Raw genomic sequence first — 26,667 nt, 5'->3', positions numbered from 1 at the left:
TGCTACTAAGTGGCTCCCAGAACTGAAGGGCAAGAGCTACGAGGAGAGGTTAGAGGCATTAAATATGCCAAAACTAGAAGACAGAAGAAAAAAGAGGTGATATGATCACTACATACAAAATAGTAACAGGAATTGATAAAATCGATAGGGAGGATTTTCCGAGACCTGGAACTTTAAGAACAAGAGGTCATAGAATATGACCCACACATAATCATCACACATACATAACATCACACATAATAAAAGTGTTTGAAAGAGTGATTAGGAATCAAATTTCTAGTTTTATGGAAAACAATGAATTGCACAATCCAGGACAACATGGATTTAGAGCGGGAAGATCCTGTCTGTCACAGTTACTCAACCACTATGACAAAATCACAGAAGCCCTAGAAGAAAAGCAAAATGCAGATGTTGTATACACAGACTTTGCAAAGGCGTTCGACAAATGTGACCATGGGGTGATAGCTCACAAAATGAGGTCAATGGGAATAACTGGAAAAGTAGGACGCTGGATACTCAATTTCCTGTCGAACAGAACACAAAGAGTAACAGTCAATCAGATAAAATCGAGTCCAAGCGATGTTAAAAGCTCTGTACCTCAAGGTACAGTCCTTGCACCGCTACTGTTCCTTATTCTCATATCTGATATAGACAAAAATACACGCCACAGCTTCGTGTCGTCCTTTGCAGATGACACAAAAATCAGCATGAAAATTACCTCTGCTGAAGACATTGAAAAACTACAAGCAGATGTCAACAAAGTTTTTGATTGGGCAGCAGAAAATAACATGATGTTTAACAGTGATAAATTTCAGGTACTCAGGTACGGCAAAAATGAGGATCTGAAACATAATACAGGGTACAAAACACAATCGAATCTTCCCATAGTAGAAAAACAGCTTGTCAAGGATTTGGGAATAATGATGTCCGACGATCTAACGTTTAGGGAGCATAACCAAGCAAATATCGCGTCAGCCAGAAAAATGATCGGATGGATTACGAGAACTTTCAAATCCAGGGATCCCATCACAATGGTTGTACTCTTCAAGTCACTTGTGCTGTCCCGTCTCGAGTACTGCTCAGTACTCACTTCCCCCTTCAGAGCAGGAGAGATTGCTGAAATAGAGGGAATACAGAGAACATATACGGCACGCATAGACGAGATAAAACACCTAAATTATTGGGATCGTCTCAAAGCTCTCCAAATGTACTCTCTAGAAAGGAGACGAGAGAGATACCAAATAATATACACATGGAAAATACTGGAGGGTCAGGTCCCAAATCTACACAGTAAAATAACAACGTACTGGAGTGAACGATATGGAAGAAAATGCAAGATTGAACCAGTGAAGAGCAGAGGTGCCATAGGCACAATCAGAGAGCACTGTATAAACATCAGGGGTCCGCGGTTGTTCAACGTCCTCCCAGCGAGCATAAGAAATATTGCCGGAACAACCGTGGACATCTTCAAGAGAAAACTGGACGGTTTTCTAAGAGAAGTTCCGGATCAGCCGGGCTGTGGTGGGTACGTGGCCCTGCGGGCCGCTCCAAGCAACAGCCTGGTGGACCAAACTCTCACAAGTCGAGCCTGGCCTCGGGCCGGGCTTGGGGAGTAGAAGAACTCCCAGAACCCCATCAACCAGGTATCAACCAGGTATAGATATAAACTAGCTAAACACAGATGCCGAAGAAATATAAGAAAATTCACTTTCGCAAACAGAGTGGTAGACAGTTGGAACAAGTTAGGGGAGAAGGTGGTGGAGGCCAAGACCGTCAGTACTGTAGTTTCAAAGCGTTATATGACAGAGTGCTGGGAAGACGGGACACCACAAGCGTAGCTCTCATCCTGTAACTACACTTAGGTAATTACACTTAGGTAATTACCTTCCATAGTCCCCCACCACCTTCCCTAGCCCCCACCACCCTCCCTAGCTCCCCCCCACCCCTCCCTCTCCATTACCCCCAACCTGCTTAACAGCATCCCTGAACAAAGCACAGTTACCCAGCAAATTTTTAATGAGGCTTGCCTCCAACCTCAGAAGGGCAGACAGACATCTATTTTATAGATTTGTGACTGGAAAATAATGTTTTACTATGATTAGAAGAGAGAATGAGAACATCACCTATTTTTTTTTTTCACTAAAGGTGGCCAGCACTCTACACAGTTTTGTAGAATGTGTATTTAGTGGTATGTTACATGGTTGAACACTTCTATATCAAATTTCCAAGTGCATGGGTGCATATTTATATTATATAGGTTGAACACATTACAGCTGTAATATGGGTTACTGTGAATGATCTACACTAATTCATGGGGTTTACCCCTATTCTCAGAAGTGTATCTGGCTTCCACAATCACTTTATTTCAGACATTACATCTATTTGGATTATATTCTTGCATCATTGACCATTTCAAGCATTCTGACTTTATTATGTCCTGTATTTGTAGCTGGACAAATGCTCTATTTGTGGAAGAAACATTAAATTCAGTATTAAATATAAGTAGATGTTTTTCTTTTTTTTCATTCTCGAACGCTCATCCGCTCCTGACGACCCTGCTGCCCCTCCAACTTTATCAGCTGCTCCTTGAGCCCACAACATCCCAAACATGATGTAACAACCCCAGAAGGCAGCTAAGTACCCAGTGACCTAAATGTGACCGAAATATTCGACAAAACCTAACCTACTAGCTCATCTCGACCTCATTAGTGTTGCTCCCTGGAGGAAGCTAACCTGACGTTTGCTGCTGCCATATCAACGAGTCTACCCCATCTGCTGCGTACATCTCTGCTGCTACCATGCAAAACAATTCTAAGCTCGGCAAGGCCGCAAAGAATGATAGCACACCTATTAGGATGAACCCAACCAGCCAAGCTAGCAACAGGAATAACGCGGCTGTCTCCCCCTTAGTGGCTACCGGGGGGAGTACCGACCCTCCCTGCGTCAACAATAACAAACCTTCTCAGCTGATTGAAGCGTCGTCACTGACTCGAGCCTTACAACAGTTATGTAACCATATGGAGCAACTTAAACGAGCTGCCTCCCCATGTTCTGACTTTAAGCGTCTCGCTGATAATCCATGGCTCAGATTATTGACTCAAATACATGATGACCAAAAGTCTATAATCCGAGAGCAGTCGGACCTGATAATGAAGCTTCAGAGTGATGCTTTGGCCATGCACAAGATTAACCAAGATCTGTCTGCCAGAGTCGGCCACCTCGAACAGGAATTAAGCTCTCTTCAGATCTCAGTTACTAACTTTAAACCAGCAGAAACCTCTAAGAAGCAAGAAGAGATGTTACAAAAGTTAGAGAACCATTTTAACTCCCTACAACAGCAACACACTGCAACCCAAGACGAATCAGACCAACTTAAGCTCCTTGATTCTGTCATCATCTCATCACATGATTTTCCCCATGAAACTGACCGAGAAGACTGTACTGCCATCGTGATCCAGGAATTGCGTACTAAGTTGAATTATTCAATCGAAGCAAGAGACATTAAGTCAGCTTATAGAGTGGGTACCAAATCATCTGGTACAAACAACAGAAAGATACGTGTGAAGTTAGATAGCTGCTCCCGCAAGTCAGACCTTATCACTGCTGCAGTCGCTAGGAAATCCAATGTTTATGTGAACGAATGTCTTACCAGATTCAGACAAAATCTCTTATTTAAACTACGTGGAATTTGCAAAAGATCCACTGCTATTAAACATTGTTTTGTGCGCGATGGTAAAATAATAGCTAGGAAGACTGACTCTGGAAAAACTTATGTCATAACCACTGAAGCACACCTCACTTCTTTCCTGGATGACTGTGGGATATCAGCTGAATAACCTGAACATAATTTGTAGTCTCACATACAATCAAAGTGTACTTAAGCTCTGCCTTTCCTTTCCAAAGGTGTTTATTTTTATTTTTATTTTATTTTTTTTGTTTGTCATCTTTGCCTGTTTTATACTCTTAATTATTTGTTCTTAGTTAATCCCCTTGTCACTAAACCTAGGGCTTTTTATTACCCTGTTAATTAACCATTACTAAGCTAATTATCTTCAAGATCATTTTTTTATGATTATTATTTTTCTTATTATTTTTTATTTTACATTTATATTGTCAGTCTCTACTGATTTTTTGTTTTTTATTTTATGTAACTTCTGTGTCCTCCCTGGCTATCTATTGGATCTTTATTTTACTTCTAAATTGTTACTATTTTATTGTATTTGCATTTATTCTTGTGTTTTGCTTTATCGTGTATCTTGTATTGTGATCCCTCTGCATCTCTATGCACACTGATATTGATCCTGATCAAAATCTTCTGTCTCATATCTACACCAACCAGCACATTGATCATCATTATTGCAAGTATTTCACAGCACACCAGGCTAAAAACAAACTTCAAAATAGCACCTGTCTATCAGTTTATAACCAAAATGTTAGATCACTTGGTAAACATTTTGACGATTTAAATGCATTACTCACAGCACTAGGTACTAACCTATCGTTCATTATTTTAACAGAAACTTGGCTAAATAAAGACTATACCCAACTCTACAACTTAGCTGGTTATAAAGCCATTCATAACTGTAGGCCTAATAAAAAAGGTGGTGGCACAGTTATATATTACCGAGATACATTTATCTGCAACAGTGTTATTAGTGACAGAGATGACTACTGTGAATATACTTTTGCTCAGTTTACAATTAAATCCCTTAAATCCTCTTTGACTATTGGAGCCATCTATAGATTTCCCAATACTAACATAGCTTCTTTCTCAGACAACCTAAGGAATCTTATTATAAACAACAATCTCAACAAAAACCACATCATTCTGGGAGGAGACTTTAATATTGACCTGGGTCAACAAAATTGCTCTCAAGTTGACTATTTCCTTAACAGCATGAACTCCTGTATGCTAATCCCCACAATCACCAAACCTACCCGAGTCACTCAAACATCAGCCACTACCTTGGATCACATATGGACAAACATAACAGCTCCCCTTGTATCTGGTATAATCTACGACAGAACAACTGGCCACTATCCTACCTTTCTCATAGCGAACATGGACATAACACCACCAAAAAGCAAGAAACTTTCATTTAGGCTACACAGTGAATCAGCTTTAGACAATCTTACAGAGGCACTTCACAATATTAACTGGGATTCTGAATTCAATAATACCCATGATATAAATTCATTAGCTAACCTCTTCCTCTCCAAAACTCTAAGCCTCTACAACCTTCATTGTCCCCTTCTTACCAAGCAAGTAACTGACAAAAGATTAAACAATCCATGGCTCACAAGTGGCATTCTCAACTCAATCAACAAGAAACATGAATATGAAAAGAAAGTTAGGATTGGCCTAGTTTCAAAGGAAGTAGCTAAAAGGTACTCATCAATGCTTACCAGTATCATAAGAAAGGCAAAACTTGCATATTATGTGAATAGATTCAATGAAGCAAAAGGCAACATGAAGAGCACTTGGAAAACTATCTCTAGTATCCTAGGAACTAAACAACACTCACATAACCAAATGAAACTCTACAAGGATGGGGATATACCGTCAACTGATTTAGAAATGGCAAATGAATTTAATAGTTTCTTTTCATCGGTTGGTGCTAATCTTGCCAGTAAAATCCCACAGACTCAGACACATATTAACACATCTCTCAGGCAGCTATCCAAACTCTCTTCTCCTTTCACCAATCAGCCCGGCAGTTGTTGTGTCCATCATACACTCTCTAAAAACCAAGGCAGGGAACACCAGTGAAATTCCGTCCATTGTGTACAAGAGAGCCTCTCATGCCCTTGCCCCACCCATAGCACTACTGTTCAACAAATCTATAGAGTGTCACACCTTCCCTGATACCCTCAAAAAAGCAAGAGTAATGCCAGTCCATAAAGGAGGCAATCCGGTGGACATAAACAATTATAGACCAATATCAAATCTACCCATTCTATCAAAAATATTTGAAAAAATTATTTACAAACAGCTCTATTCCTACCTCGTAAAATTCGACATACTCAGCCCCTGCCAGTTTGGCTTCCGGTCCCAAAAGAGCACCAACGATGCAATCATTAGTCTCCTTGACGTTATCTACTCAGCCCTTGACAAAAATGAATTTCCGATTGGACTCTTCATTGACCTAAGAAAAGTCTTTGATACTGTTAATCACAACTACCTCTTACTTAAACTCCAGCATTATGGAATCCGAGGCCTTGTCCTTAACTACATCCGATCCTATCTTAGTGACAGACACCAATATGTAACCATCAATGATACAACTTCTTCCACTCTACCAATTAACGTTGGAGTGCCACAGGGCAGCATCTTAAGACCTCTTCTATTTCTTATATATATAAACGATCTGCCTAATGTCTCTAATATTCTCAAACCTATATTGTTTGCTGACGATACTACCCTTATCTATTCAAACCTCAACCCACATACACTAAATAATGTTGTGAATAATGAATTAAAAAAAGTCCACTTATGGATGTCAACGAACAAACTAACATTAAACATCGAAAAGACTTACTACATCTTATTTGGAAGCAAATCATCAAATGCAATTCAGCTACAGATAGACAACATTAACATCAGTAATAAAAATGATGGCAAGTTTCTTGGCCTATTCCTAGACAAGAGACTCAACTTCAGCACCCACATTCAACACAACTAAGAAAGTCTCTAAGTCAGTTGGTATACTCTCCAAAATCAGATATCATGTTCCTAACTCTGCTCTCCTCTCACTATATTATGCACTAATCTACCCCTATCTTAATTATGGTATCTGTGCATGGGGGTCTACCACTGCAAACTACCTTAAGCCCATCATCACACAGCAAAAATCTGCTATCAGAATAATAACTAACTCTGCTTTCAGACAACACTCAGCTCCCTTGTTTAAATCCCTAAACTTGCTAAATATTAACTCCCTCCACACATTCTCTTGTGTCAACTACATTTACAAAACCCTGTTCTTAAATGCAAACCATGCTCTGAAACTCTCCCTGGACAGATGTAATAGGACCCATTATCACCACACCAGAAATAAATATCTCTTTGATATCCCCAGGGTCAAACTTAATCTGTGTAAACACACTATGCAAATTAAGGGACCTAGTCTATGGAACTCACTCCCTAGTGAATTGAAAAACTAAAACTTTTGCCTTATTTAAAAGCAAAACCAAAAAGTACCTAACTTCATCTTCTTAGTTTCCTACACTGAGCTTTAAATTTGCTCTGTACCAAGTGTTACCCAATCTCCTAATTTTTATGTAATATCAAACAACCTTATCATTGTGTTCATTGCTGTCTTCTTTTATGTCCTAGCCATATGCTGTATTGTGACTACCAATTTTTGTCAACTACCATTCAAGCTGTCATTGCAATCAATCTTATATTGTTTCTGCTGTATTGTGCCTACCTATTTTTTATCAACTACCATTCAAGCTGTCATTGCAATCAATCTTAGCTACCTATGTGCTTTAATATACTGTACCTACAATTTTCTCTCATCTTTTTTTTCATTTCATGTAATCTGTTATCATTTTTTTGTCTACAAATTTTGCAAGTATTTACCTCCTTAAAATTTTCTTAGATTAAGGACCTGCCCGAAACGCTGCACGTGCTAGTGGCTTTACAAGACTGTAATTACCATATTTGTATCCTCACATTCCTTATGTACATTCTTGTATATGCATAAATAAATAAATAAATAAATAAATTTGGTAGTGGAAAAAGCAGAACTACTTTGGTTTCTGAAACTTAATTATGTTTCCTATTTAATTTACATTTAACGTTGATGTTTGCTTTATTTATTTAGGAAATACAATTTTTCCAGGAGTGAAGGCCAACTGTATTATACAGTACTCAACTAACTCCTATCACACACTACATTCACACCCCTCTCTAATGGTCCTACCTTCACTTGCAGAAAACATGGCTTTGTTTCTTGTTCATCTTCATCTTCCTCACTATCAAAGAGTGCCTGGGGTGGACAAGTGTGGGGGCTTCAGGAGCTCTCTCTCCATGAACCACGACCCTCGAGACGAATGATCGTGGCTGTCAAACGAAACATCGCCAGAACTTACAGATTCATCCACTACTTCCTCCTTAATGTGTGCTGTCTCCTGCAAGGCCAAGCATAAAGTAAATTACCCACATAAAGATTCAGATTCAGATTCTTTCAGATAAAAATATACTGACTTCTGTAACTTATGAAATGCACAACAATTTACACAAATTATTAGAAAAACCAGAGTTGAATGTAATGAAACATCATTTTTCTGGGCGAGACCCAGAGGCTCCGAGCTGATATGAATGCAAGATATGAATGCATTAGACCCCGGCATCATTAAAAATGAATGCAGTTCTAGGCCTACCGGGCACCACAAGCCAGAACCTGGCCTCCTCAAAGAGGCACGAGGAGCAATGGCCTATAGAAACTCCCGTATGGAAAGCATTCTATGTTTGTCATTGACCGGGTCAGGCACCCAGAAAGGTAGGCGCCCCAAAACAAACCCTATCTGGTTAAAAAATTCCTATAGAAAGCCAAACTGTTGGATAGAACTCCTCAAATGAAAAACGAGCATGACATCACAACCGTCACTGTGCCGCCGTCTGTGCAGCTAGAGGGAGCCCCAGAACCATGCACTGGCTATCCACACCCCCAGTTCTGAGGCTGCATGTCAAAACATGCAAAAACCACCAACCAGAGGAAGGGTTACCAGGGAGCCTCTGGGTCTCACCCAGAAAATGGTGTTTCATTACATTCAACACTGGTTTTCTAGGGAGGGGGGGAGCCCCTTCGGCTCCCTGGAGCTACTTCGCCAAAGATAAAGCAAGAGGGACTTACATGGAAGGCGATCGCCACTCACTCCTCAACTCGAAGTCGAGACAACTGGCTGCAACCGCTGACCCAATGCGACACATGCCTGACTAAGGCCAGGAACATTGACTAGGTAGTGAGCGGCCAAGATCCAGTTCGACCTCCAAAAACCCCGTGCCCGAATGTTATCCCAAGACATAGAGGAGCCTCGATTAACAAATTTAATCCGTTCCAGCACTGAGCTCATTATGTGAAATGCTCATCTTGAGAAACGAATTTCCCCACTGAAAATATTGGAAATAAAATTAATCCATTCCACCCCCCCCCCCTCCCCAAAAAACATCAATATGAAATTTTATAATGTAATTATAAAACATGTAATTATTATAAATGTTTTGTTTTACCGTTTTCAATTGTACAGTACTCTACCTTATGAAGAGTCGTTGCTGGATTGCGGGAGACGATGGGGAGGTGGAGAGGGGTTACGGTGTGGAAGAAGAATCCACCCTTGAGTCGGGCAATTTCCTTCTTCAAATCTACAAAAATTGTCTTTCTTCCTCTTGACAACACAATCTTTAGCAAGCTGCTTCTTTGGCGACATCATGAGTTACAAATTGCAGTCACAAAACCACAAAAAGACAAAGAAAGCACAAATAAATGCAGAGGGATGCTTGTCCTGCACGATAAAACAACACTGTTGTCGGAGAATTTGCGAGAACCAGTGGGAACTCTAGGAAACACCACATGGTTTTCTCATTAACCACTGTGATGCGCCGAGTTTATTGTGAAATTCCCTGTGCATATGAACTCAAGCGTTCCCCAAAAATTATTTTTTCTTATTCAAATGACGAATTCCCTTCCCTGAACATGTCTATGTAAAAATAAATGTCAAATTCCACTTACTTTGGCCGTGAGGATGTGGACAAGGTGCTCTGTGACGTCATCAGGGGCTGGTTGCTTGTGCGTGAAGCTCCCAGACACGGTCGGGCGGGCCATTCAAGCAACGCGTGTTGCCACAAATATATTTTCAATTATGTATTTTGTGTATTTCCAATGCAGTTTTATTTGTTTTTTTATCATATATGATGCATATTTGTGTCCTTCACACTATGTATACAGTAGAAAGTTCACAATTTTCCATGGCACTGTGATATATGTGTCAGTAATGTGTGCACAATAAATGTTTATTATAGCAATATTACTTGTTAAAAATTCACTAAAATTACAATATGTACAGTTTCATACACTATTTACACAGTAACACACTGTACTACGCACTCAGTACTTCGGAAGTGAGTAATAATCAATGAAGTAGTCCATGGTACACAGCGCAACTTCGCTCTCATTGCACCAGGTACAGATAGATTTTCGTTTACAGTTTCTTCATTCTGTGTGCTTGCAAATAACGCACTCATGTACACCCTTGGCTTTAGTACTTGTGGTATATATGGTAGTAGGGTGGTATGTAGCCAAGCTTGTAAAGCATAAGGTAGTATTGAAAAGATTATAGGAAAAGATCAATTTTTAAGATAATCTTGAAAAGATCGCTTTGTAAGGTCCCACACAGGAAGAGATTCAGCCACCCTCGAAGAGTGTCCGTCAATCTAAAAGAAATTCAGGGATTCTGGAAGAGATTCAGCTATTCTTGAAAATATCTATGGAAATTACCACCATGGAAGCCACTAACACTGTTCATCTATGCTACTTTTATCAGATGCATCATGACTGAATACAGAAAACGATTCATCTATGTATCATCTATATAAATTGGAGATGGCATAGGTGGACAAGGGTGGCGCTCAGAGCTGCAACTGGATACGCTCGCTGTATCGTCCTCATAGGTGCTGCATCACTTGCATCCGACCTTTGTGTTAGGTCCTTATTATGCCTAGCTTCACCAATATCATGACCCTTATGTTCTTCAACCAATAAGATTTGAATTTCACCGACAGCGCACGATCTTTCAACACCGAGTCGGACAGGTGTTTGGGAGCCATAGGTGCGTGCACCACCCATGGTTTCTCACTCAGTACTAGCAATGCCAGCAGCCCTAGGGGATTCTGGAATTTTTTTCCAAGATGGCGGCCTCTCACTGGAGGTCCTACGAGTCCATTTCGTACACACCCAACCACGCACACATTTTGAATGGGCACAAAAAAATAAAAAAAAGCGTTTTCTCGGTTGGCGCCGTCCAGTGGTTAATCGAGCGGAAGCTTGTCAATCGAGATAAATCTTCTGTGAGTGGCTCGCTCGTTCCCTGAAATGCTTGTAGATGGGGCTGCTCGTCACACGAGGTTCCTCTTTATTACCAAAGGTGGCAGCCAACACATCAAACTTATGAACGTCATGGGCACGAGGATAGACAGCAGGCTGGATGGACCAAATAACCCTACGGACGACCTGGATGACCCGAGCCCTGGAACATTGAAGAAGGGAAACCAGGTCAACCCAAAGCACGTCCCCGGCCACTGAGGCCGTGGCACGCAGGCATTGGCGAAGAGCTGCAACCAGACATAACATGTGATGCACCCCCAGCCAAACCAACCAAGCATCAACAATCCAACGACCCCCTCTGAAAAGCAGCACTCTCATTTTTTACCAGGAAAGAAGGAGACAGCTGCAAAAGAACAAACCTACCACCAGGACCAAGAGAGTAGAAAGCTCTGTGCCGAAGGAGAGCATGAAGCTCCCCAACCCAACCCCCAGAGGCCAATGCCAACAGGAAAAAGAGCCTACGAAAAACAATCTTGAACCGAAGAGGGCCACAACAAAACCGAAACAAGACAGCTTGCGGACCGGAGCAGAAGTAACATCCACACCAAACACAAGCTGAAGCAGCTCCACCAGCGCTGCACAATACGAAGCGACTGTACTGTGCGAAGCGACAGTATTCAACTTAAGATGAAGGTCCTGAAACAACCAAGAAAGGAAGGACAAGACAACCCGATTTGAAACAGAAGAGAACTTACGGAGGGACAAGAAATAACGAAAGGACTGCCAGGAAACTTCATAATGCCACCAAGACGAAGCACGCAGGTGGGACACCAGCAACTAAGCCACCTGCTAACCAAACAAATGGTAATAGACCCACGTCAGAAAGACCTGATGCGAAGACTTAAGGAGAAGATTGAACCAGCTATGTAACGGACTGGCCCGATCTGTTTAAAGAGTCAGAGCTGCAGGAACCCCGGGTTCAGACATCGAGCAAACAGCGCCTGAAACCAAGGCTGAGCCAGCCACCAAGGGGCCTAACAAGACTACTCTCCCTTGCTAAGTCTCCAAGCGAGCTAGGACTTGGAGCAACAGCAGAACTGGGGGAAAGAGATACAGGTAACCTCACCTTGACCAGTCCATAAAGGTAAGATAAACATATGTACTGTATTGTAGTTAGAAAAAATAAATTGTATTCAGTATAAAATGTATTTTTAAGTTAATATTTTTGGGGTGTGGAATGGATTAATTCAATTTACATTACAGTATTTCTTATGGGAAAAGTTATTTCGACTTATGAACTTTCAACTTACAGCCCATCTCTGGGAACAGATTAAATTCATAAGTCGAGGCCCCACTGTATATGCATTGTATATTATATGGCTTGGTATTATTGCAGGATTAAGGATTGAAATAAGACATTGCCGACTCAGTGGTTCAAGCAATCAACCCAATAGCTCCTTTCGCTGTGGAAACTGATGCTTCAGATCATACCATTGCTGCTAACCTAACCCAGAATGAACAACCAGTAGCTTTCTTCTGAACGCTTTTAAATAGTGAACAGAGGCACTCATCAGTGGAGAAGGAAGCCTATGCCATTGTTGAAGCTCTAAGGATGTAGCAACACTACTTCATTGGATGCCATTTTCAGCTTCTGACTGACCAGCATAGTGTTGCTTTCATGTTCAACTCTAAATCAGATGGTAAGATTAAAAATGATAAAATAGTTAGATGGGGAGTCAAACTCCCATTACCACTATGACATTACATATTGCCCAGATAAAACAACATTCCCACAGATGCATTCTCACGCATATGTGGTGCCACCAGAGTGGATGAACTTAAGGAATTGCATGAAAATCTGTCACCATGCAGTGTCTCTTATGGCTCATTTTGTCCGATGTCGAAATCTGCCTTATTCTGTTGAGGAAGTGAAGATGACTACTACTTGCTCTACATGCTCTGAACTTACACTTCAGTATTTCAAGTTTGAGTCTGGACATTTGATTAAAGCTACTCAGCCATTTGAATGACTCGACATAAATTTCAAAGGACCACTTTCATCACAATCGAGGAATAAATATATATACTTACTGTCACAGATGAATTTTCTAGATTCTTTTTTTGCACTGCCTTGCTCAGAAATGACTACTGGTACAGTAATTCAATGCCTGGTGCAGTTGTTCACAATCTTTGGTATTCCTGCATATATTCACTAATATGGGAACCTCTTGGGTCTGAGCAGTTGAAGCATTTTCTACTGAAAAAAGGGGTAGCAACTAGCCATTGCTACTCCTTTGATAGTTTAATTGATAAGTTCTTATTATCAAATGAAGTGATTCCAATGTAAATTGACACCGGAAAAATACAAACTATTCTGACAGTTCATGACAAAGAACACAAAAATCCCCACATGATTATTCCTATTAAAAGAGTTAAAGAGCCTTTTATTCATATGATCAATAGAACTTAAGATATACAATTACAGAAAAAAGTAAAATCTCCTAAATCATCAATATTTATATAAAAGCATTCAGAGTGGATCCCTACAGAAACTTACAGTACATACAGAAATGTGACTTTAAAAAAAAACTTTTCCTCACCTTAGAAGTAGAAAAATGGTGAAGGATGAATCATCTATGTCTTAAAGTATCCTTGCCACCCTGTTTCTTGGTCATCTGCCGCTGTATGATCTGAGCCGGAGGAAGAACACTCACTAGTTTATACCACCCTCCATCTCGCAGTGTCTCAAAACCACTAACAAAATACTGTCCATAATGAGACAGCTGCCCACTCAGTGAAGCTTGCATAACCTTTTTCTTCTTTTTCCGACTGCAATAAGAATATAAACAGAGTGTATTGCTTAATTATGGTGCATCAGATCTCCAGTAAATGTAATTCCATTCCATTCCTCTATTTGTCTAGTGGGTGCTGTTGTGATGGTCTTTACATCCAACCAATGTAACCTGGCCACCAATGTAACCTCGGCCAATACCTGAAGGTATAGAGATCTGGCCAGGTATTACATGCTACGGTGTGCAGTGGCACACAGTTCTTAATCAAAGATATACACAGCATAGAAAAAGGAATATCTGGTAAACATATCATGATCTGTGAGGGATCCTTCACATATCTGGGATCTTTCCTGGTGAATTAATATTCACCAGGAAAGAAGAAGAGATATTTAACATCCAGTACCTTCCTCCCTTAGGAAAGAATAATCATGTCCTGTTAGACATTACATGCTTAGATATAATCTAGAAGAAAATGGGGACATTGAAACAGTTGTTAAACTCTATTTCAAGACAGATAGTACCTATAGGGACCTCAGAAATTTTATTAATGAGTATAATTAGACAAACTTGTTGCTAGGCAAGAAAGTAAATGAGATGTATGCCAAATTTTGCAAAATATATAATGAAGGCACGCAAACATTCATATCAAAACAGAGACGCAGACCTAGGAAACAGGATTGGTTCAACAGAAATTATGAGAGGGCCAGAGACCAAAGGCACAAGCATGGAATCAATATAGGAAAAGGCCAAACCCCCAAACATACCAGCAATGCAAAGATGCGAGAAACAGCTACACGGCAGTGAGGAGAGAGGCAAAAAGAAATTTTGAAAAAGGGATCGCAGACAAATGTAACACAAAACCAGGCCTATTCTATAAATTCATAAACAACAAATTGCAGGTAATGGTAAATATTCAGAGGTTGAAAATGGGAAAACGATTCACGGAAAATGAAAAGGAAATATGTGAAACATTAAACAAAAGTTCCAAAGTGTGTTTCTACAAAATGAAATCTTCAGAGAACCAGACACAATAAGAAGTCCAGAGAACAACTTCGAGCATTAAGAGGTATCTAAAGATGAAGTGAAAAAATGCTCAAGGAGCTTAGTAAGAACAAAGAAGTGGGTGCAGATGGAGTTTCACCATGTGTTCTGAGAGAATGTGCACCTGTGCTCAGCATTCCACTTTAACTGATTTTTCAGACAACCCTGTGTACAGACGTCATAGCAGATACAGTGGAACCTCTATTAACGAGTGGCTCTATTAACGAGTTTTTCCAGTAACGAGCAAGCCACTCGCAGCAAATTTGTCTCTATTGACGAGCTCGCCTCTATTAACGAGTGAAACCACATGGCGCTTCCTAGCGTCTCGCGGGTTCTCGCAAATTCTCCGACGCCTCCGACGCCAGTGTTGTTGTTGTATCTCACACGACAAGCATCCCTCTGGATTTATTTGAGCTTTTCTTTGGGTTTTTAGTGATTTTGCGACTACAATTTGTAACACACGATGTCTCCAAAGAAGCTGCTTGCTAAAGATAGTGTTGTCAAGAGGAAGAAAGACACAATTAGTGTGGATTTAAAGAAGGAAATTATATCAAAGCATGAGTGTGGTGTCTGTGTGATTGATCTCACAAGGAAGTATGGCAGGTCCTCATCAACAATTTACACCATTAGTAAGGGAATGAGGAGGTAAGGGAGGATGCTGCCGCTTCCACTGAGATCAGGAAAGTGTTTGGAATGTTTGAAAAGGTGAACGCATTCTTGGAAAAGCTGCTCTGATAAAGCAGTGACAACCCGGTGTGTGAAAATGTTTAATTAATTTATCACTTTGTGATAACACTTTATGAAAGTGTTATCACTTTCGCAGGTATATGTCGCTTGAACGTAACACACTTTTTTTCTCTTGAATGCACCCAAACACCGCGCTCAAGCGTCATTTGAGCAAATATTTCTATAAAATCCAATTCTTATCCTACCGACTTGGGGATTGTATACATGTTTGCCATGAAATTTCCGTTTTCTTTAATAACCACATTGCCTATTTGAGAAAACGGCATTGTATTGTATCTTCGTGGTAAGACTATTACATTGTTGACACAACGAGTGTAATCAACGTAGTTTTTTATTTGGTGCTGGTCTAACGCATCCTTGTGTGACATTTGAAATGAAATTTGGGTGAAATTCCCAAGAAGAGAGAGTCCGCCTGACTCAGAGGTGGATTCTCCTTCCACACCATAACCCCTCTCCTTCTTCCCACCTCTCCATCGTCTCCCTCAAGCCAGCAACTACTCCTCATAAGGTAAAGTAAATATTAAAACACTACAACAAAACATTTATATTTACATGTGCAGTATTATATTTACATAAAAAAAGTCATACAAGTATGGATGTTTTTGGGAGTGGAACGGATTAAATTTATTTCCTTTATTTTAAATGGGGAAATTTGTTTCCAAAGACGAGTTTTCCAGGTAACGAGCTCAGTGCCAGAACGGATTAAACTCGTTAATAGAGGTTCCACTGTATGTGGAAAAAGGCTAACATAGTTCCAATCTACAAAAGTGGCAGCAGAGAAGACCCCTTAAATTATAGGCCTGTATCATTGACAAGTGTAATAGTCAAAATATGTGAAAAAATAATTAAAACTAAGTGGGTAGAACACCTGGAGAAAATTATACTGTATACCGTAATATCAGGCAGTCAGTATGGTTTTCGATCTGGAAGATCCTGTATAAAGAATTTACTCAGTGTCTATAATTGAGCCACAGAGATTTTGCAGGAAAGAGATAGTTGGGTTGACTGCATCTATCTGGACCTAAGGCTTTTGACAGAATTCCACATAAGAGGTTGTTCTGGATACTGTAACATATTGGAGGGGTGACAGGTAAGCTTCTAACATGGATGAAAAATTTTCTGATAGAAAAATGAGGGCTGTAATCAGAGGCAATGTATCGAATTAGAGAAATGTCACAAGTGGAGTACCACAGGATTCAGTTCTTGCACCGGTAATGTTCATTGTCTACATAAACGATCTACCAGATGAAATACAGAATTATATGAACATGTTTGCTGATGATGCCAAGATAATAGGAAAGATAAGAAATGTAGACGATTGCCATGCCCTTCAAGAAGACATGGACGAAATAAGTATATGGAGCACCACTTGACGGGTTAGAAAACCCGCCAAGGTATATTATTGGCCAAAACCCTGGCCAAAAATGATATGTAACCATTAAAACAAATATTAAAAGAAGGATCTATATTAACTGAATAATGCTTAACCCTTGTATGGCAACTGACTATTTAGCATGTGTCACTCCAGCCCGTCCTCCAAAAATGGGGTGGTAAATGTAAGAAGACAAATAAGTGCAATTATGTACTATTCATAGCAGTTGGGAATTGTAATTATTTTCACTTAGTATTAAATCGTACTGTCAAATATATTGTGAATATTTGAGTTTACCTGAAAAACTGAATAGAAATCCACAACCTTACCTAACCGTCTTAGTTTTTGAAGATAATAATTTTATTGCTTCTCAATTACAATTAGTACTTAAACTATAGCTGTATTTTTAGTTAGTTTAGTTCATTTATTATGCACCCCATACCCATCCCGTGGGCGGTAGTGGAAAGGGTTACAGAGGCACATAATGGGCTCAGGGACTGAACCCCACAATTCATTTAGCTAAGCAAGTTACAATCTTGATGAGCTAGTTACATAATTCAATATAAGTTGTCACATCAACAATGGGTTCGAGATCGACCTCTGTTACGAACCCGGATCCAGTGTCCGAGCACGGAGCAGTAACGACTACGCCATCTGTGGGTCAGCTCCCGAAACCCCCGCCAAACGAACGGCGACACCGTATGAGGACGGCGAATATCGGCCACAAGGGCCAGTTTCCAGTCCTGTGCAGCTCACAACACAGCCGCTCCTGACCTCTGGTGAGGTGGTGCTCCGACGACAGCGCCATCTATGGACTGGATACGTCAGGTGTTTGTGCCCGAGCCCATAAGTGAGGTGTTTTAGTGTCCCAGTTATTGATGACGTGTCTGCTTACAGAGCCGACCTGGGACTACTGTGATGGGGGTTGAGTCAGTCTATCCGAGGCAGCCAGTCTCCATACCTTGATCTTTGCTGCAGCTGTTGTGAAGTCGCCCCCCCCGGAAGAACACTGTGGTGTGTTAGCCTGCCGGTGGAGTGGCAGTGAAAGGATTTACCCGGGACCGACTGTTGGAGACGATCATCCACTGGGGTACTGAAGACAGGAGAGTGATTTGTGTAGTCACACGAGGCTCCTGTCTAGGGCGTTCCCCTTTTATCGTTCGTGGAGTGGCCGTACCAGCCTTGTTGGCTCAGAACCTGCCAGCAGACCAGCTGGACGTGTGGTTGACGGCCTCCACGGCGGTGCCCCCAGTGGACCTGTGTTTTGGCTGACCTGTGGCCAGGGTAGGCTCAACTTCTTTGGAGAATTCGTTGTGAGGCCACGAAGAAAGCACCAAGGACTCGGCACCGAGAGTTATGGCACCAGCGTCTTCAGCAGAAGACATCGATTGTGGATTAATCCCCTTGTAAGGTGTTAATTATAATATTAAGTTCTTAGCTTTCTTTCCCTACTCCCTTTAAGTTACTTGCGTCACGGATCTCATCCCTTGATAGCCACTACTGGCTTGGGAACGGATACATATATCTTCCTCTAACAACATCAGAGTAAGGACCCCGTTGCGTCCCGAGAGGGTCGTAACAACCTCAAGTACAGGTTCTAAATTAAGCAACTGACATATGTGGAGAGCTAGTGTCACAATTTATATGTTTGTTCTGCACACCGCCCCCCATCCAGTGGGCAGCGGTGGATAGGTTACAATCACTCAGTTACTACCTACAGTTAGCAAACTGGGGATATTTGGCTAAAATTTCTGGTAGCAGATCATTTTGAATGAAATATTTACAAATCGCTGGAACATTGGTTATAGAATTGTCTCTAAATTCATGTATCTTTTCGCACTCCATCACATAGTGACCGAGGGTGTGCGAATAATTTTGTTGACACAGTTTACATTTGGTTAGGTCTACATCAGCAGATAATGAGAATTCCCAGAGATACTTGTAACCGAGTCTAAGCCGAGCAGTAGTAACATCTAGAAGTCTGCTGATTTTATTGGATGATCCATAGATGTGTGGCTCCTCTTGCATGATAGTATGATGATAGATGGAATTACTGGTGTCAATTTCACTTTGCCTCAGATCTACAAGATCTTGTTGAAGTTCTCGGTGTACTGCTGCTCTCAGATTGCTCATTGACAATCCAAGGTTACACTCAACGGCTACTTTAAAGGTAGATTCTTTGTCTAACTTATCAGCTCTATTATGCATTCGGAGGCCAACATGAGATGGAGACCACATGAAATGGACTCTGTTACCATCCTTAATAATTTTGTTGTATTTGTGTCTAGCTTTGGACACGAGCATGTTACAGTTATGTCTTAAAGAGTTGAGAGCATTTAAGGATGATAAGGAGTCACTTACAGCTGTATTGATATTACAGTTTTATAAAACTAATGAAACAAAACTAAAATATATCAATAAATTGTAAAGTAACTCAGGATATTTTAAAATTTTGTATAAAATCTATACTATAAAATCTATAAAATCTTGAAAAACATTAATTAATAAATGAGTCGCAACATGGTTTTACAAATGGCCGTTCATGTTTAACAAATTTGCTATCTTTTTATTCCAGCATAGTTGAGGCAGTTGATAGTGGTAAGGATTGTGATGTTGTGTACCTTGACTTTAGCAAAGCTTTTGATACAGTGCCACATGAAAGACTGATTAAAAAAATAGAGGCTCATGGTATTGGGGGTGCTATATTAAGTTGGATTAGGGCATGGCTATTCCAAAGGAAACAGAGAGTTAGTATAAATGGAGTCAAGTCAGAGTGGGATAATGTTGTTAGTGGAGTACCTCAGGGCTCTGTCCTGGGAACTCTGTTGTTTATAATATATATAAATGATTTAGATTCAGATTTGAGTAGCAACATCTGCAAATTTGCAGATGATACAAAAATCGGTAGGGAAATTAACACGGAAGAAGACTCACTATCATTTCAAGTTGATCTAAATAGGGTTTTGAAATGGTCAAAAGATTGGCAGATGCAGTTTAATGCTGATAAATGTAAAGTTCTGAGGCTAGGTAATGATGATAGTTACAAGATACGAGCTAGATGGTGTTGAGATTGCGAAGTCGAATTGCGAAAGGGATCTGGGAGTTATGATTAGTAAGAATTTAAAACAAGAGGTTCAATGCATGAATGTTCGTAATAAGGCAAATAGGACACTGGGATTTATTAATCGAAGCGTTAGTAACAAGACACCTGATGTGGTTCTTCAGCTATATCTAGCTCTGGTTAGGCCCCATTTAGATTATGCAGTTCAGTTTTGGTCGCCGTACTATAGAATGGATATAAATTCACTTGAACGTGTCCAGCGTAGGATGACTAAGTTAATTCCCCAAATTAGAAATCTTTCATATGAAGAAAGATTAACAAAGTTTAAATTGCATTCACGGGAAAGGCGAAGAGTTAGGGGTGACATGATAGAGGTTTACAAGTGGATGAATTGACACAACAAAGGGGATATTAATAGGGTATTAAAAGTATCAACACAAGACAAAACACGAAACAATGGGTATAAATTGGATAAATTTAGATTTAGGAAAGACTTGGGTAAATACTGGTTCGGTAACAGGGTTGTTGATTTGTGGAACCAATTACAGCGTAATGTGGTGGAGGTGGGGTCCCTCGATTGTTTCAAGCGCAGGTTGGACATGTATATGAGTGGGATTGGGTGGTTATAGATAGGAGCTGCCTCGTATTGGCCAATAGGCCTTCTGCAGTTGCCTTTGTTCTTATGTTCTTCTTATGTTCTTATATTGTTTAATAAACCTGAAAAAGAGATTCCCGATATTTAAAACTTGTGTATAGCAATTAAAGTTGAAATCTTCATCTTAAAATTCTGAGTGTCTTAACAGAAAACAAGGAGAATTAAATCTGGGGAGGGAGGTTGGGTAAATGTAACAGCCCCATAAGTGCAATTATGCACTGTTTACGACAGTAAGAAAGTGTACTTATTACACTTAGCATTAAATCGTAATGTCAATTCGGAGGATGGATTGGTCACTTACAGGTGCATACCCAAAAAAAAACAGCGTTGAATGTAATGAAACGCCATTTTCTGGGTGAGACCCGGAGGCTCCCCGGAGCTTTACCGGCTGATATGCTAATGTCAGACTTTCGCATCAGTCATGTGTATGGAGTTCTAGGGCCTACCGGGGACCACGGCCAGAACCTGGCCCCCTCAGAGAGGCAAGGGGAGCAATGGCCTATAGAAACCCCCGTGTGGTTGGAAGCATTCTATGTCTGCCATCGACCTGGTCAAGCATCCAGAAAGGTAAGCATTCCAAAACAAACCCCTATTCTGGTGAAAATTGCTACCTAAAGCCGAACTAGTGGATAGAACTCTTCAACAGAAAACAAGGAAACTAGTATGACGTCATACGTCACCGCGCCGCTGTCTGTGCAGCTCCCCCCTCCCCGGGAGGGGGAAGGGGGAGCCCCAGACCTCCCACGCCGGCTATCCACCCATCAGTTCTGAGGCTGGATGTCAAAACACGCGAAAAACCGCTGACCGGAGGGAAGGAGGGTTGCCGGGGAGCCTCCGGGTCTCGCCCAGAAAATGGCATTTCATTACATTCAACGCTGGTTTTCTGGGGGGAGCTCCGTTGGCTCCCCGGAGCTAACTACCCACAGAGGAAGGTCAAAGGGACAGAACCGGGAGGCGGACACCACGCACCCCCCAAGGAGGCGAGACAACCGGCAGCAAACGCCAACCCAAGGCGCCACAGCCCCGAAAAGTCCCGGGAACAACACGAGAACGAGCAGCAAGGCCCCTGCACGAACACCAAAAAGCCATGCCCGAAAGACCGCAAGGCCACGTCGCCCAGACGGCAGCGAGAGCAGCGAAGCCACGAACACCACAGGCATGAGGGAAGAACACAGGCAGCTTAGCCGCAAGAATACGGCTGACCACCCGGGACACTATCACCCGCGAACCGGGAAGAACAGAACCGGATCAATGCAAAACGCGCTCCGGACCCAAATGCCATGGCACGCAAACAACAGTGGAGGGCCGCCACTGAACACAAAAAACGACACACCCCCGGCCCGACCAACGAAGCACCAACAAACCCTGGACCCCCCCAGAACGCAGCAGCCCCACCCCGCGCCAGAAAAGATGGAGACTGCTGCCACCGAACAACCAAAACGCTAAAACCGAAGGAGCAAGAAAACTCAGCGACTCGACCCCCAGAGGCAAAGGCCAAAAGGAAAGAGCCGACGAAAAAACACACCGGAACCGAAAGAGCACTACCAACCGAGGAGAAGACAGAGCACGCTGACCAGAGACCAGGATGGTGCAAGCGGCGCACGAACAGGCCGGAGGTGAAACGACGCACAAGACAGCTGACTAACGGTGCAGAAGCAACACCAAGACCGAAAGCAAGCTGAAGCGACTCCGCCCGCGCCGCACGAAAAGAGGCGACAGTATGTGGCAAAACGACGGCCCCCAACCCTCACCAGAAAACCAAGCCGAGAGTATAGCTTCCAAGCTAACAAGAGTAACCACCTAAGAAGGGACAGGAAAAGGAAGGACCGCCAAAATACCCCATACTGCCGCCAAGAGAAGCACGCAGGTGGGACACCTACCACGAAGCCACCCGACCACCAACCGGAGGCGAGACCGCGAGGCAGAACATAAGCAGCCCCGACAAGGCCCCTCCGAGCCCAGGAAAAGGCGGAGCCGCGGGAAGATCTCGGGCGCAACCACCGAAACCCAGGCGGCACAAGGAGATGGAACGTCTGCCGAACAGAAAAACTCCCCAAAGCGTGCAAGCCCGCCAGGAGTTCAGAAACGACGGGTCCGACGCGAGACATCGCAAGACCCCCCAAAAAAAAAAAAAAAAAACGGCAGGGCAAGCTAGGAAACCAAAGAAGGCGGAAGGGTCGCCGCCAGAACAGTACCCGAACCAAGGGGTACGAACAACTGCAATAGACCGAGACAAAGAAGCACATCACAGGACACAGGCTGACAAACGCCTAAGAACACACTCAGAACACCCCTGCTGCAGAGGAGGCAGGAAGAAAGAGCAGAAGCACAAAAACCCCAGGAGAACAACCAGGGATGGACAATCAGGCAGGGACAGAAAAAAAACCCACGCAATCCCCAGGCACAAAACGGCAGCAAAGTGCCACTCCACAACCGGACACAGGAACAAGGACACGCCACCGTGAAACACGGTACCAATGCACACGTGCAGAAGCAGCAACAGGCACCACTGCAACATGTAAATAGCAACTCTCTTCTGCAAAGGCAGAGAACGGAGCAGGCAGACCCCAGACAGGGCCAACGGAGACACGACAAAACCCCACAGGCCCATAAACCTGCACCAGGCGACCGACGGCGGAAAAACCCCGCTCGATACCTGCTGGATGAGGTACTGGGAGCTCTTTTACATCTCAAGCCCGGCCCAAGGCCAGGCTAGACCGGCCAGAGGGTGGCCCACCAGGCAGCTGCTAGCAGCAGTCCACCGGCCCACATACCCCCACAACCAGGATGGGCCGGAACTGCCATACGAAAACAGGCTAGTGCGCCCTGGAAGTCCACGGACGAACCAGCAAGAAGGCTTATGCTCGCAAGTAGGTCGTGTACCAAGCACAGACCTCTGATGTTAATACAGTGTTCCCCAAATGTGCCAATAGCACCACTGCACTCCACTGGTACTATCCCGCAAGTTCTACCAGATAGGCGGGACCCAAGAGCCAGAGCTCAAATCCTGCAAGCACAGCCAGGAGCCTAACCAGGTGAGTACAGAACCAACCCTATAACCCCCACACCTCACAACAGTAAAAAAGGAGGGTCCCCTGAATGACTCCAGCATGGGTTGGACATGCACATGAGGGGGACAGGAAGGGTTGAAAAAGGGACAGTCACTGGTGTGCGAACAGTCTCAGTCGTACAAAAATATACCTAAATAAAGACAGGTATATAAACAACTCCGCATCCAGCGCCCGGCCAAAAGACGCCAGACCGCAGAAACTCACCTGGCGAACGGTGGCACGAACTTGACACGACTCAACCATGCCCAGAAGAACCTGGGAGCACCGCCAGGTGAAGACGCCAGAGCCGGACCCCGCCTGACCCGCAGGAGAGCAGGGAGAGGCGAAGGAGGCGGTCCACACCCATGGCACAGGGAAAACCGCGGTGTCCTCCCCACAACTGGGAACCAGGACACCCCCGGCGCGAAGGGGCACATACCGCAGCCAGGGAGAAGAACGAGAGGCGAAGCACTGTAGCAAAAAGGGCGCAAAACACCAGCACTGAAACACCGCCCAGACCAAAACAAAATCCACAGCGCATGCGCATAACACGCTGGCCGAACCGCACACCCTCTCTGCGGGAAGGCGCCAGCCAGGACTACTGCACGAGAAAAGTAGCCAAAAGAGGAAGCAGGAACAATAAAACCAGCCAAAGAAGCAAAGAGCCCAACCGGGCGACAAGCAGCCCAACCGGGCGACAAGCAGCCCAACCGGGCGACAAGCAGCCCAACCGGGCGACAAGCAGCCCAACCGGGCGACAAGCAGCCCAACCGGGCGACAAGCAGCCCAACCGGGCGACAAGCAGCCCAACCGGGCGACAAGCAGCCCAACCGGGCGACAAGCAGCCCAACCGGGCGACAAGCAGCCCAACCGGGCGACAAGCAGCCCAACAGGGCGACAAGCAGCCCAACCGGGCGACAAGCAGCCCAACCGGGCGACAAGCAGCCCAACAGGGCGACAAGCAGCCCAACAGGGCGACAAGCAGCCCAACAGGGCGACAAGCAGCCCAACAGGGCGACAAGGACGAGGAGCCGACAGACGTTCCAATAATGCGGGAAGTAGCGAAAAACCTTCCCGTACCCTCGAGAACACAGAAGCCAACACTAGTCCCGAAGGCACACGAAGGCGCAGGCGCACCCGAGATCAGAAGTCAGGCAGAACCCCATCGAACGGGGAAACATGACGAAAACACCGTCCCAAAAAGGGGTGGGAGGAAACATCCACCCACAGGACGGAACCAACCGACTCAAAGGCCAAGGAACCGAGCCCGGGAAGAGGCCGACGCCCAACAGCACGTACGGCGAGTGGGGAGGAAAAACCCCACTCCGCGTAACCACAAGCCCCGCCTAGAGGGGGATAAAAACCCCCACGGGGTCCAACGGGGCCAAGGCCCCCCAAGTCAGCCCCTTCCCAGCCCCGGGAACCTACACGACAGGCCCCGGGGCCGAGCCGTTCCCCCAAAGCCCCGGCCGTACCAGAAAACCGGGGCAGCCGTGAAAACACTAATGAAGGGAGCCCACTGGCAGACTCGTACAACACGGCTGGAGGAACAGGCTCAAATGCCCCCGTCACTACCCCGGAAGGGGAATTCCCCGAGACTGCCCGAGTCTCAACACCATCAAAAACCCCGCCCCGAACCTACAGACGGTAAGGAACCGGATGCAGGCAGGAAGGGTGATCCAGGGGAAAGACAAGGGGGCGTGGATGGAACCGAAGCAACCAACACCCCCCCAAGTCCCAAAACGAACTACAACGGGGCAGCCCCGGGGCTCCCGGGGAGGAAACCACGAGAACGTTGCCACCACCAAGGCTCAAGTGCAACGTCCCTGCTGCCCGCACCCGCTTTGTTAGCACAACTGGGTAACCGAGCCACAACGAGCAACCAAACTCGCAGGACTCCGGGTCGAAGGTGTCACCGACCCCACAGGCAGCAGACGGAGGCAAAACAGAGAGTCACCCAGAGACAAAGGGTGAGAGCAACCCTCAAACTCGCTGGAAGCGAGGGGGGGACTCTGGGGTCACATCCATCGGACCCGCGCGCCCCCAGGGGTTTCCCAGGGTCCCGAGCGTTTACTATAAGAGGACTCGCGCTCAGGTAATCCCAGGCAGGGTACTGCTAACCGGCACCCAAAGCTACCAAACAACTTTCTAAGAGCTGAACCCCCGGGACGTGTACACTCACGGGGACCTAGCAGGGGGTACCACCAGAAAATACTCAGAACATAAGGGACACAAGGGGCAAGAACGAAGGCAGACCCCCCACCAGGTAGATAAACAAAAAGAAAAAGAAAACCCGGCAAGAGGACAGCGTACCCAAGCGGAACAGAGCCGGCCGCTATGATTGGTAAAGACAGGCTGCACAGTACCCTGCGCCCCACCAGTGCAAAAACTGCCCCTTACTCTAAGGCGAACAAGGGAGACAGAACACCCGAGCACACAAAGAGCGGCCAAAAACCAAGCAGTAAACGGCCAAGCAGGGGCAGGACCCAAGGAACTTGTGGAAGGTGGCCCCAAGGGCAGTACTTACAGGGCACCTAGGGAAGGGAACCCTAGGCGCATGCAGCCCGAGTACTGGAGAATCACTCCCGGCTCACGCACCACCTAGAAAACAGACACCACACTCTAGGTACAGTGCTGAAACAACCACTGGAGCCGGAGCACATAACCATTGCCCATAGCATCAGCCGAAGAACTGATGGGTGGATAGCTGGCGTGGGAGGTCTGGGGCTCCCCCTTCCCCCTCCCGGGGAGGGTGGAGCTGCACAGACAGCGGCGTGGTGACGTATGACGTCATACTAGTTTCCTTGTTTTCTGTTGAAGAGTTCTATCCACTAGTTCGGCTTTAGGTAGCAATTTTCACCAGAATAGGGGTTTGTTTTGGAATGCTTACCTTTCTGGATG

The 26,667-nt window shown here is 44.1% G+C and overlaps 1 non-coding gene across 1 annotated transcript in view; it reads right to left on the bottom strand.

Annotated features, from left to right (window-relative positions):
* LOC123760257 (uncharacterized) overlaps nt 1–26,667 on the bottom strand; it is a 94,140-nt gene that overhangs the window by 48,858 nt on the left and 18,615 nt on the right. The window contains exons 3-4 of the transcript XR_011230893.1: nt 13,649–13,877; nt 7,929–8,136 (exon numbers count right to left, since the gene is read on the bottom strand). This is a non-coding gene — a transcript (uncharacterized protein). The remainder of the gene's footprint in view (nt 1–7,928; nt 8,137–13,648; nt 13,878–26,667) is intronic.

This window comes from Procambarus clarkii, chromosome 39 (genome assembly GCF_040958095.1).
Source record: "Procambarus clarkii isolate CNS0578487 chromosome 39, FALCON_Pclarkii_2.0, whole genome shotgun sequence".
Lineage (NCBI taxonomy): Eukaryota > Metazoa > Arthropoda > Malacostraca > Decapoda > Cambaridae > Procambarus > Procambarus clarkii.
This window is presented reverse-complemented; position numbering and strand designations above follow the sequence as displayed.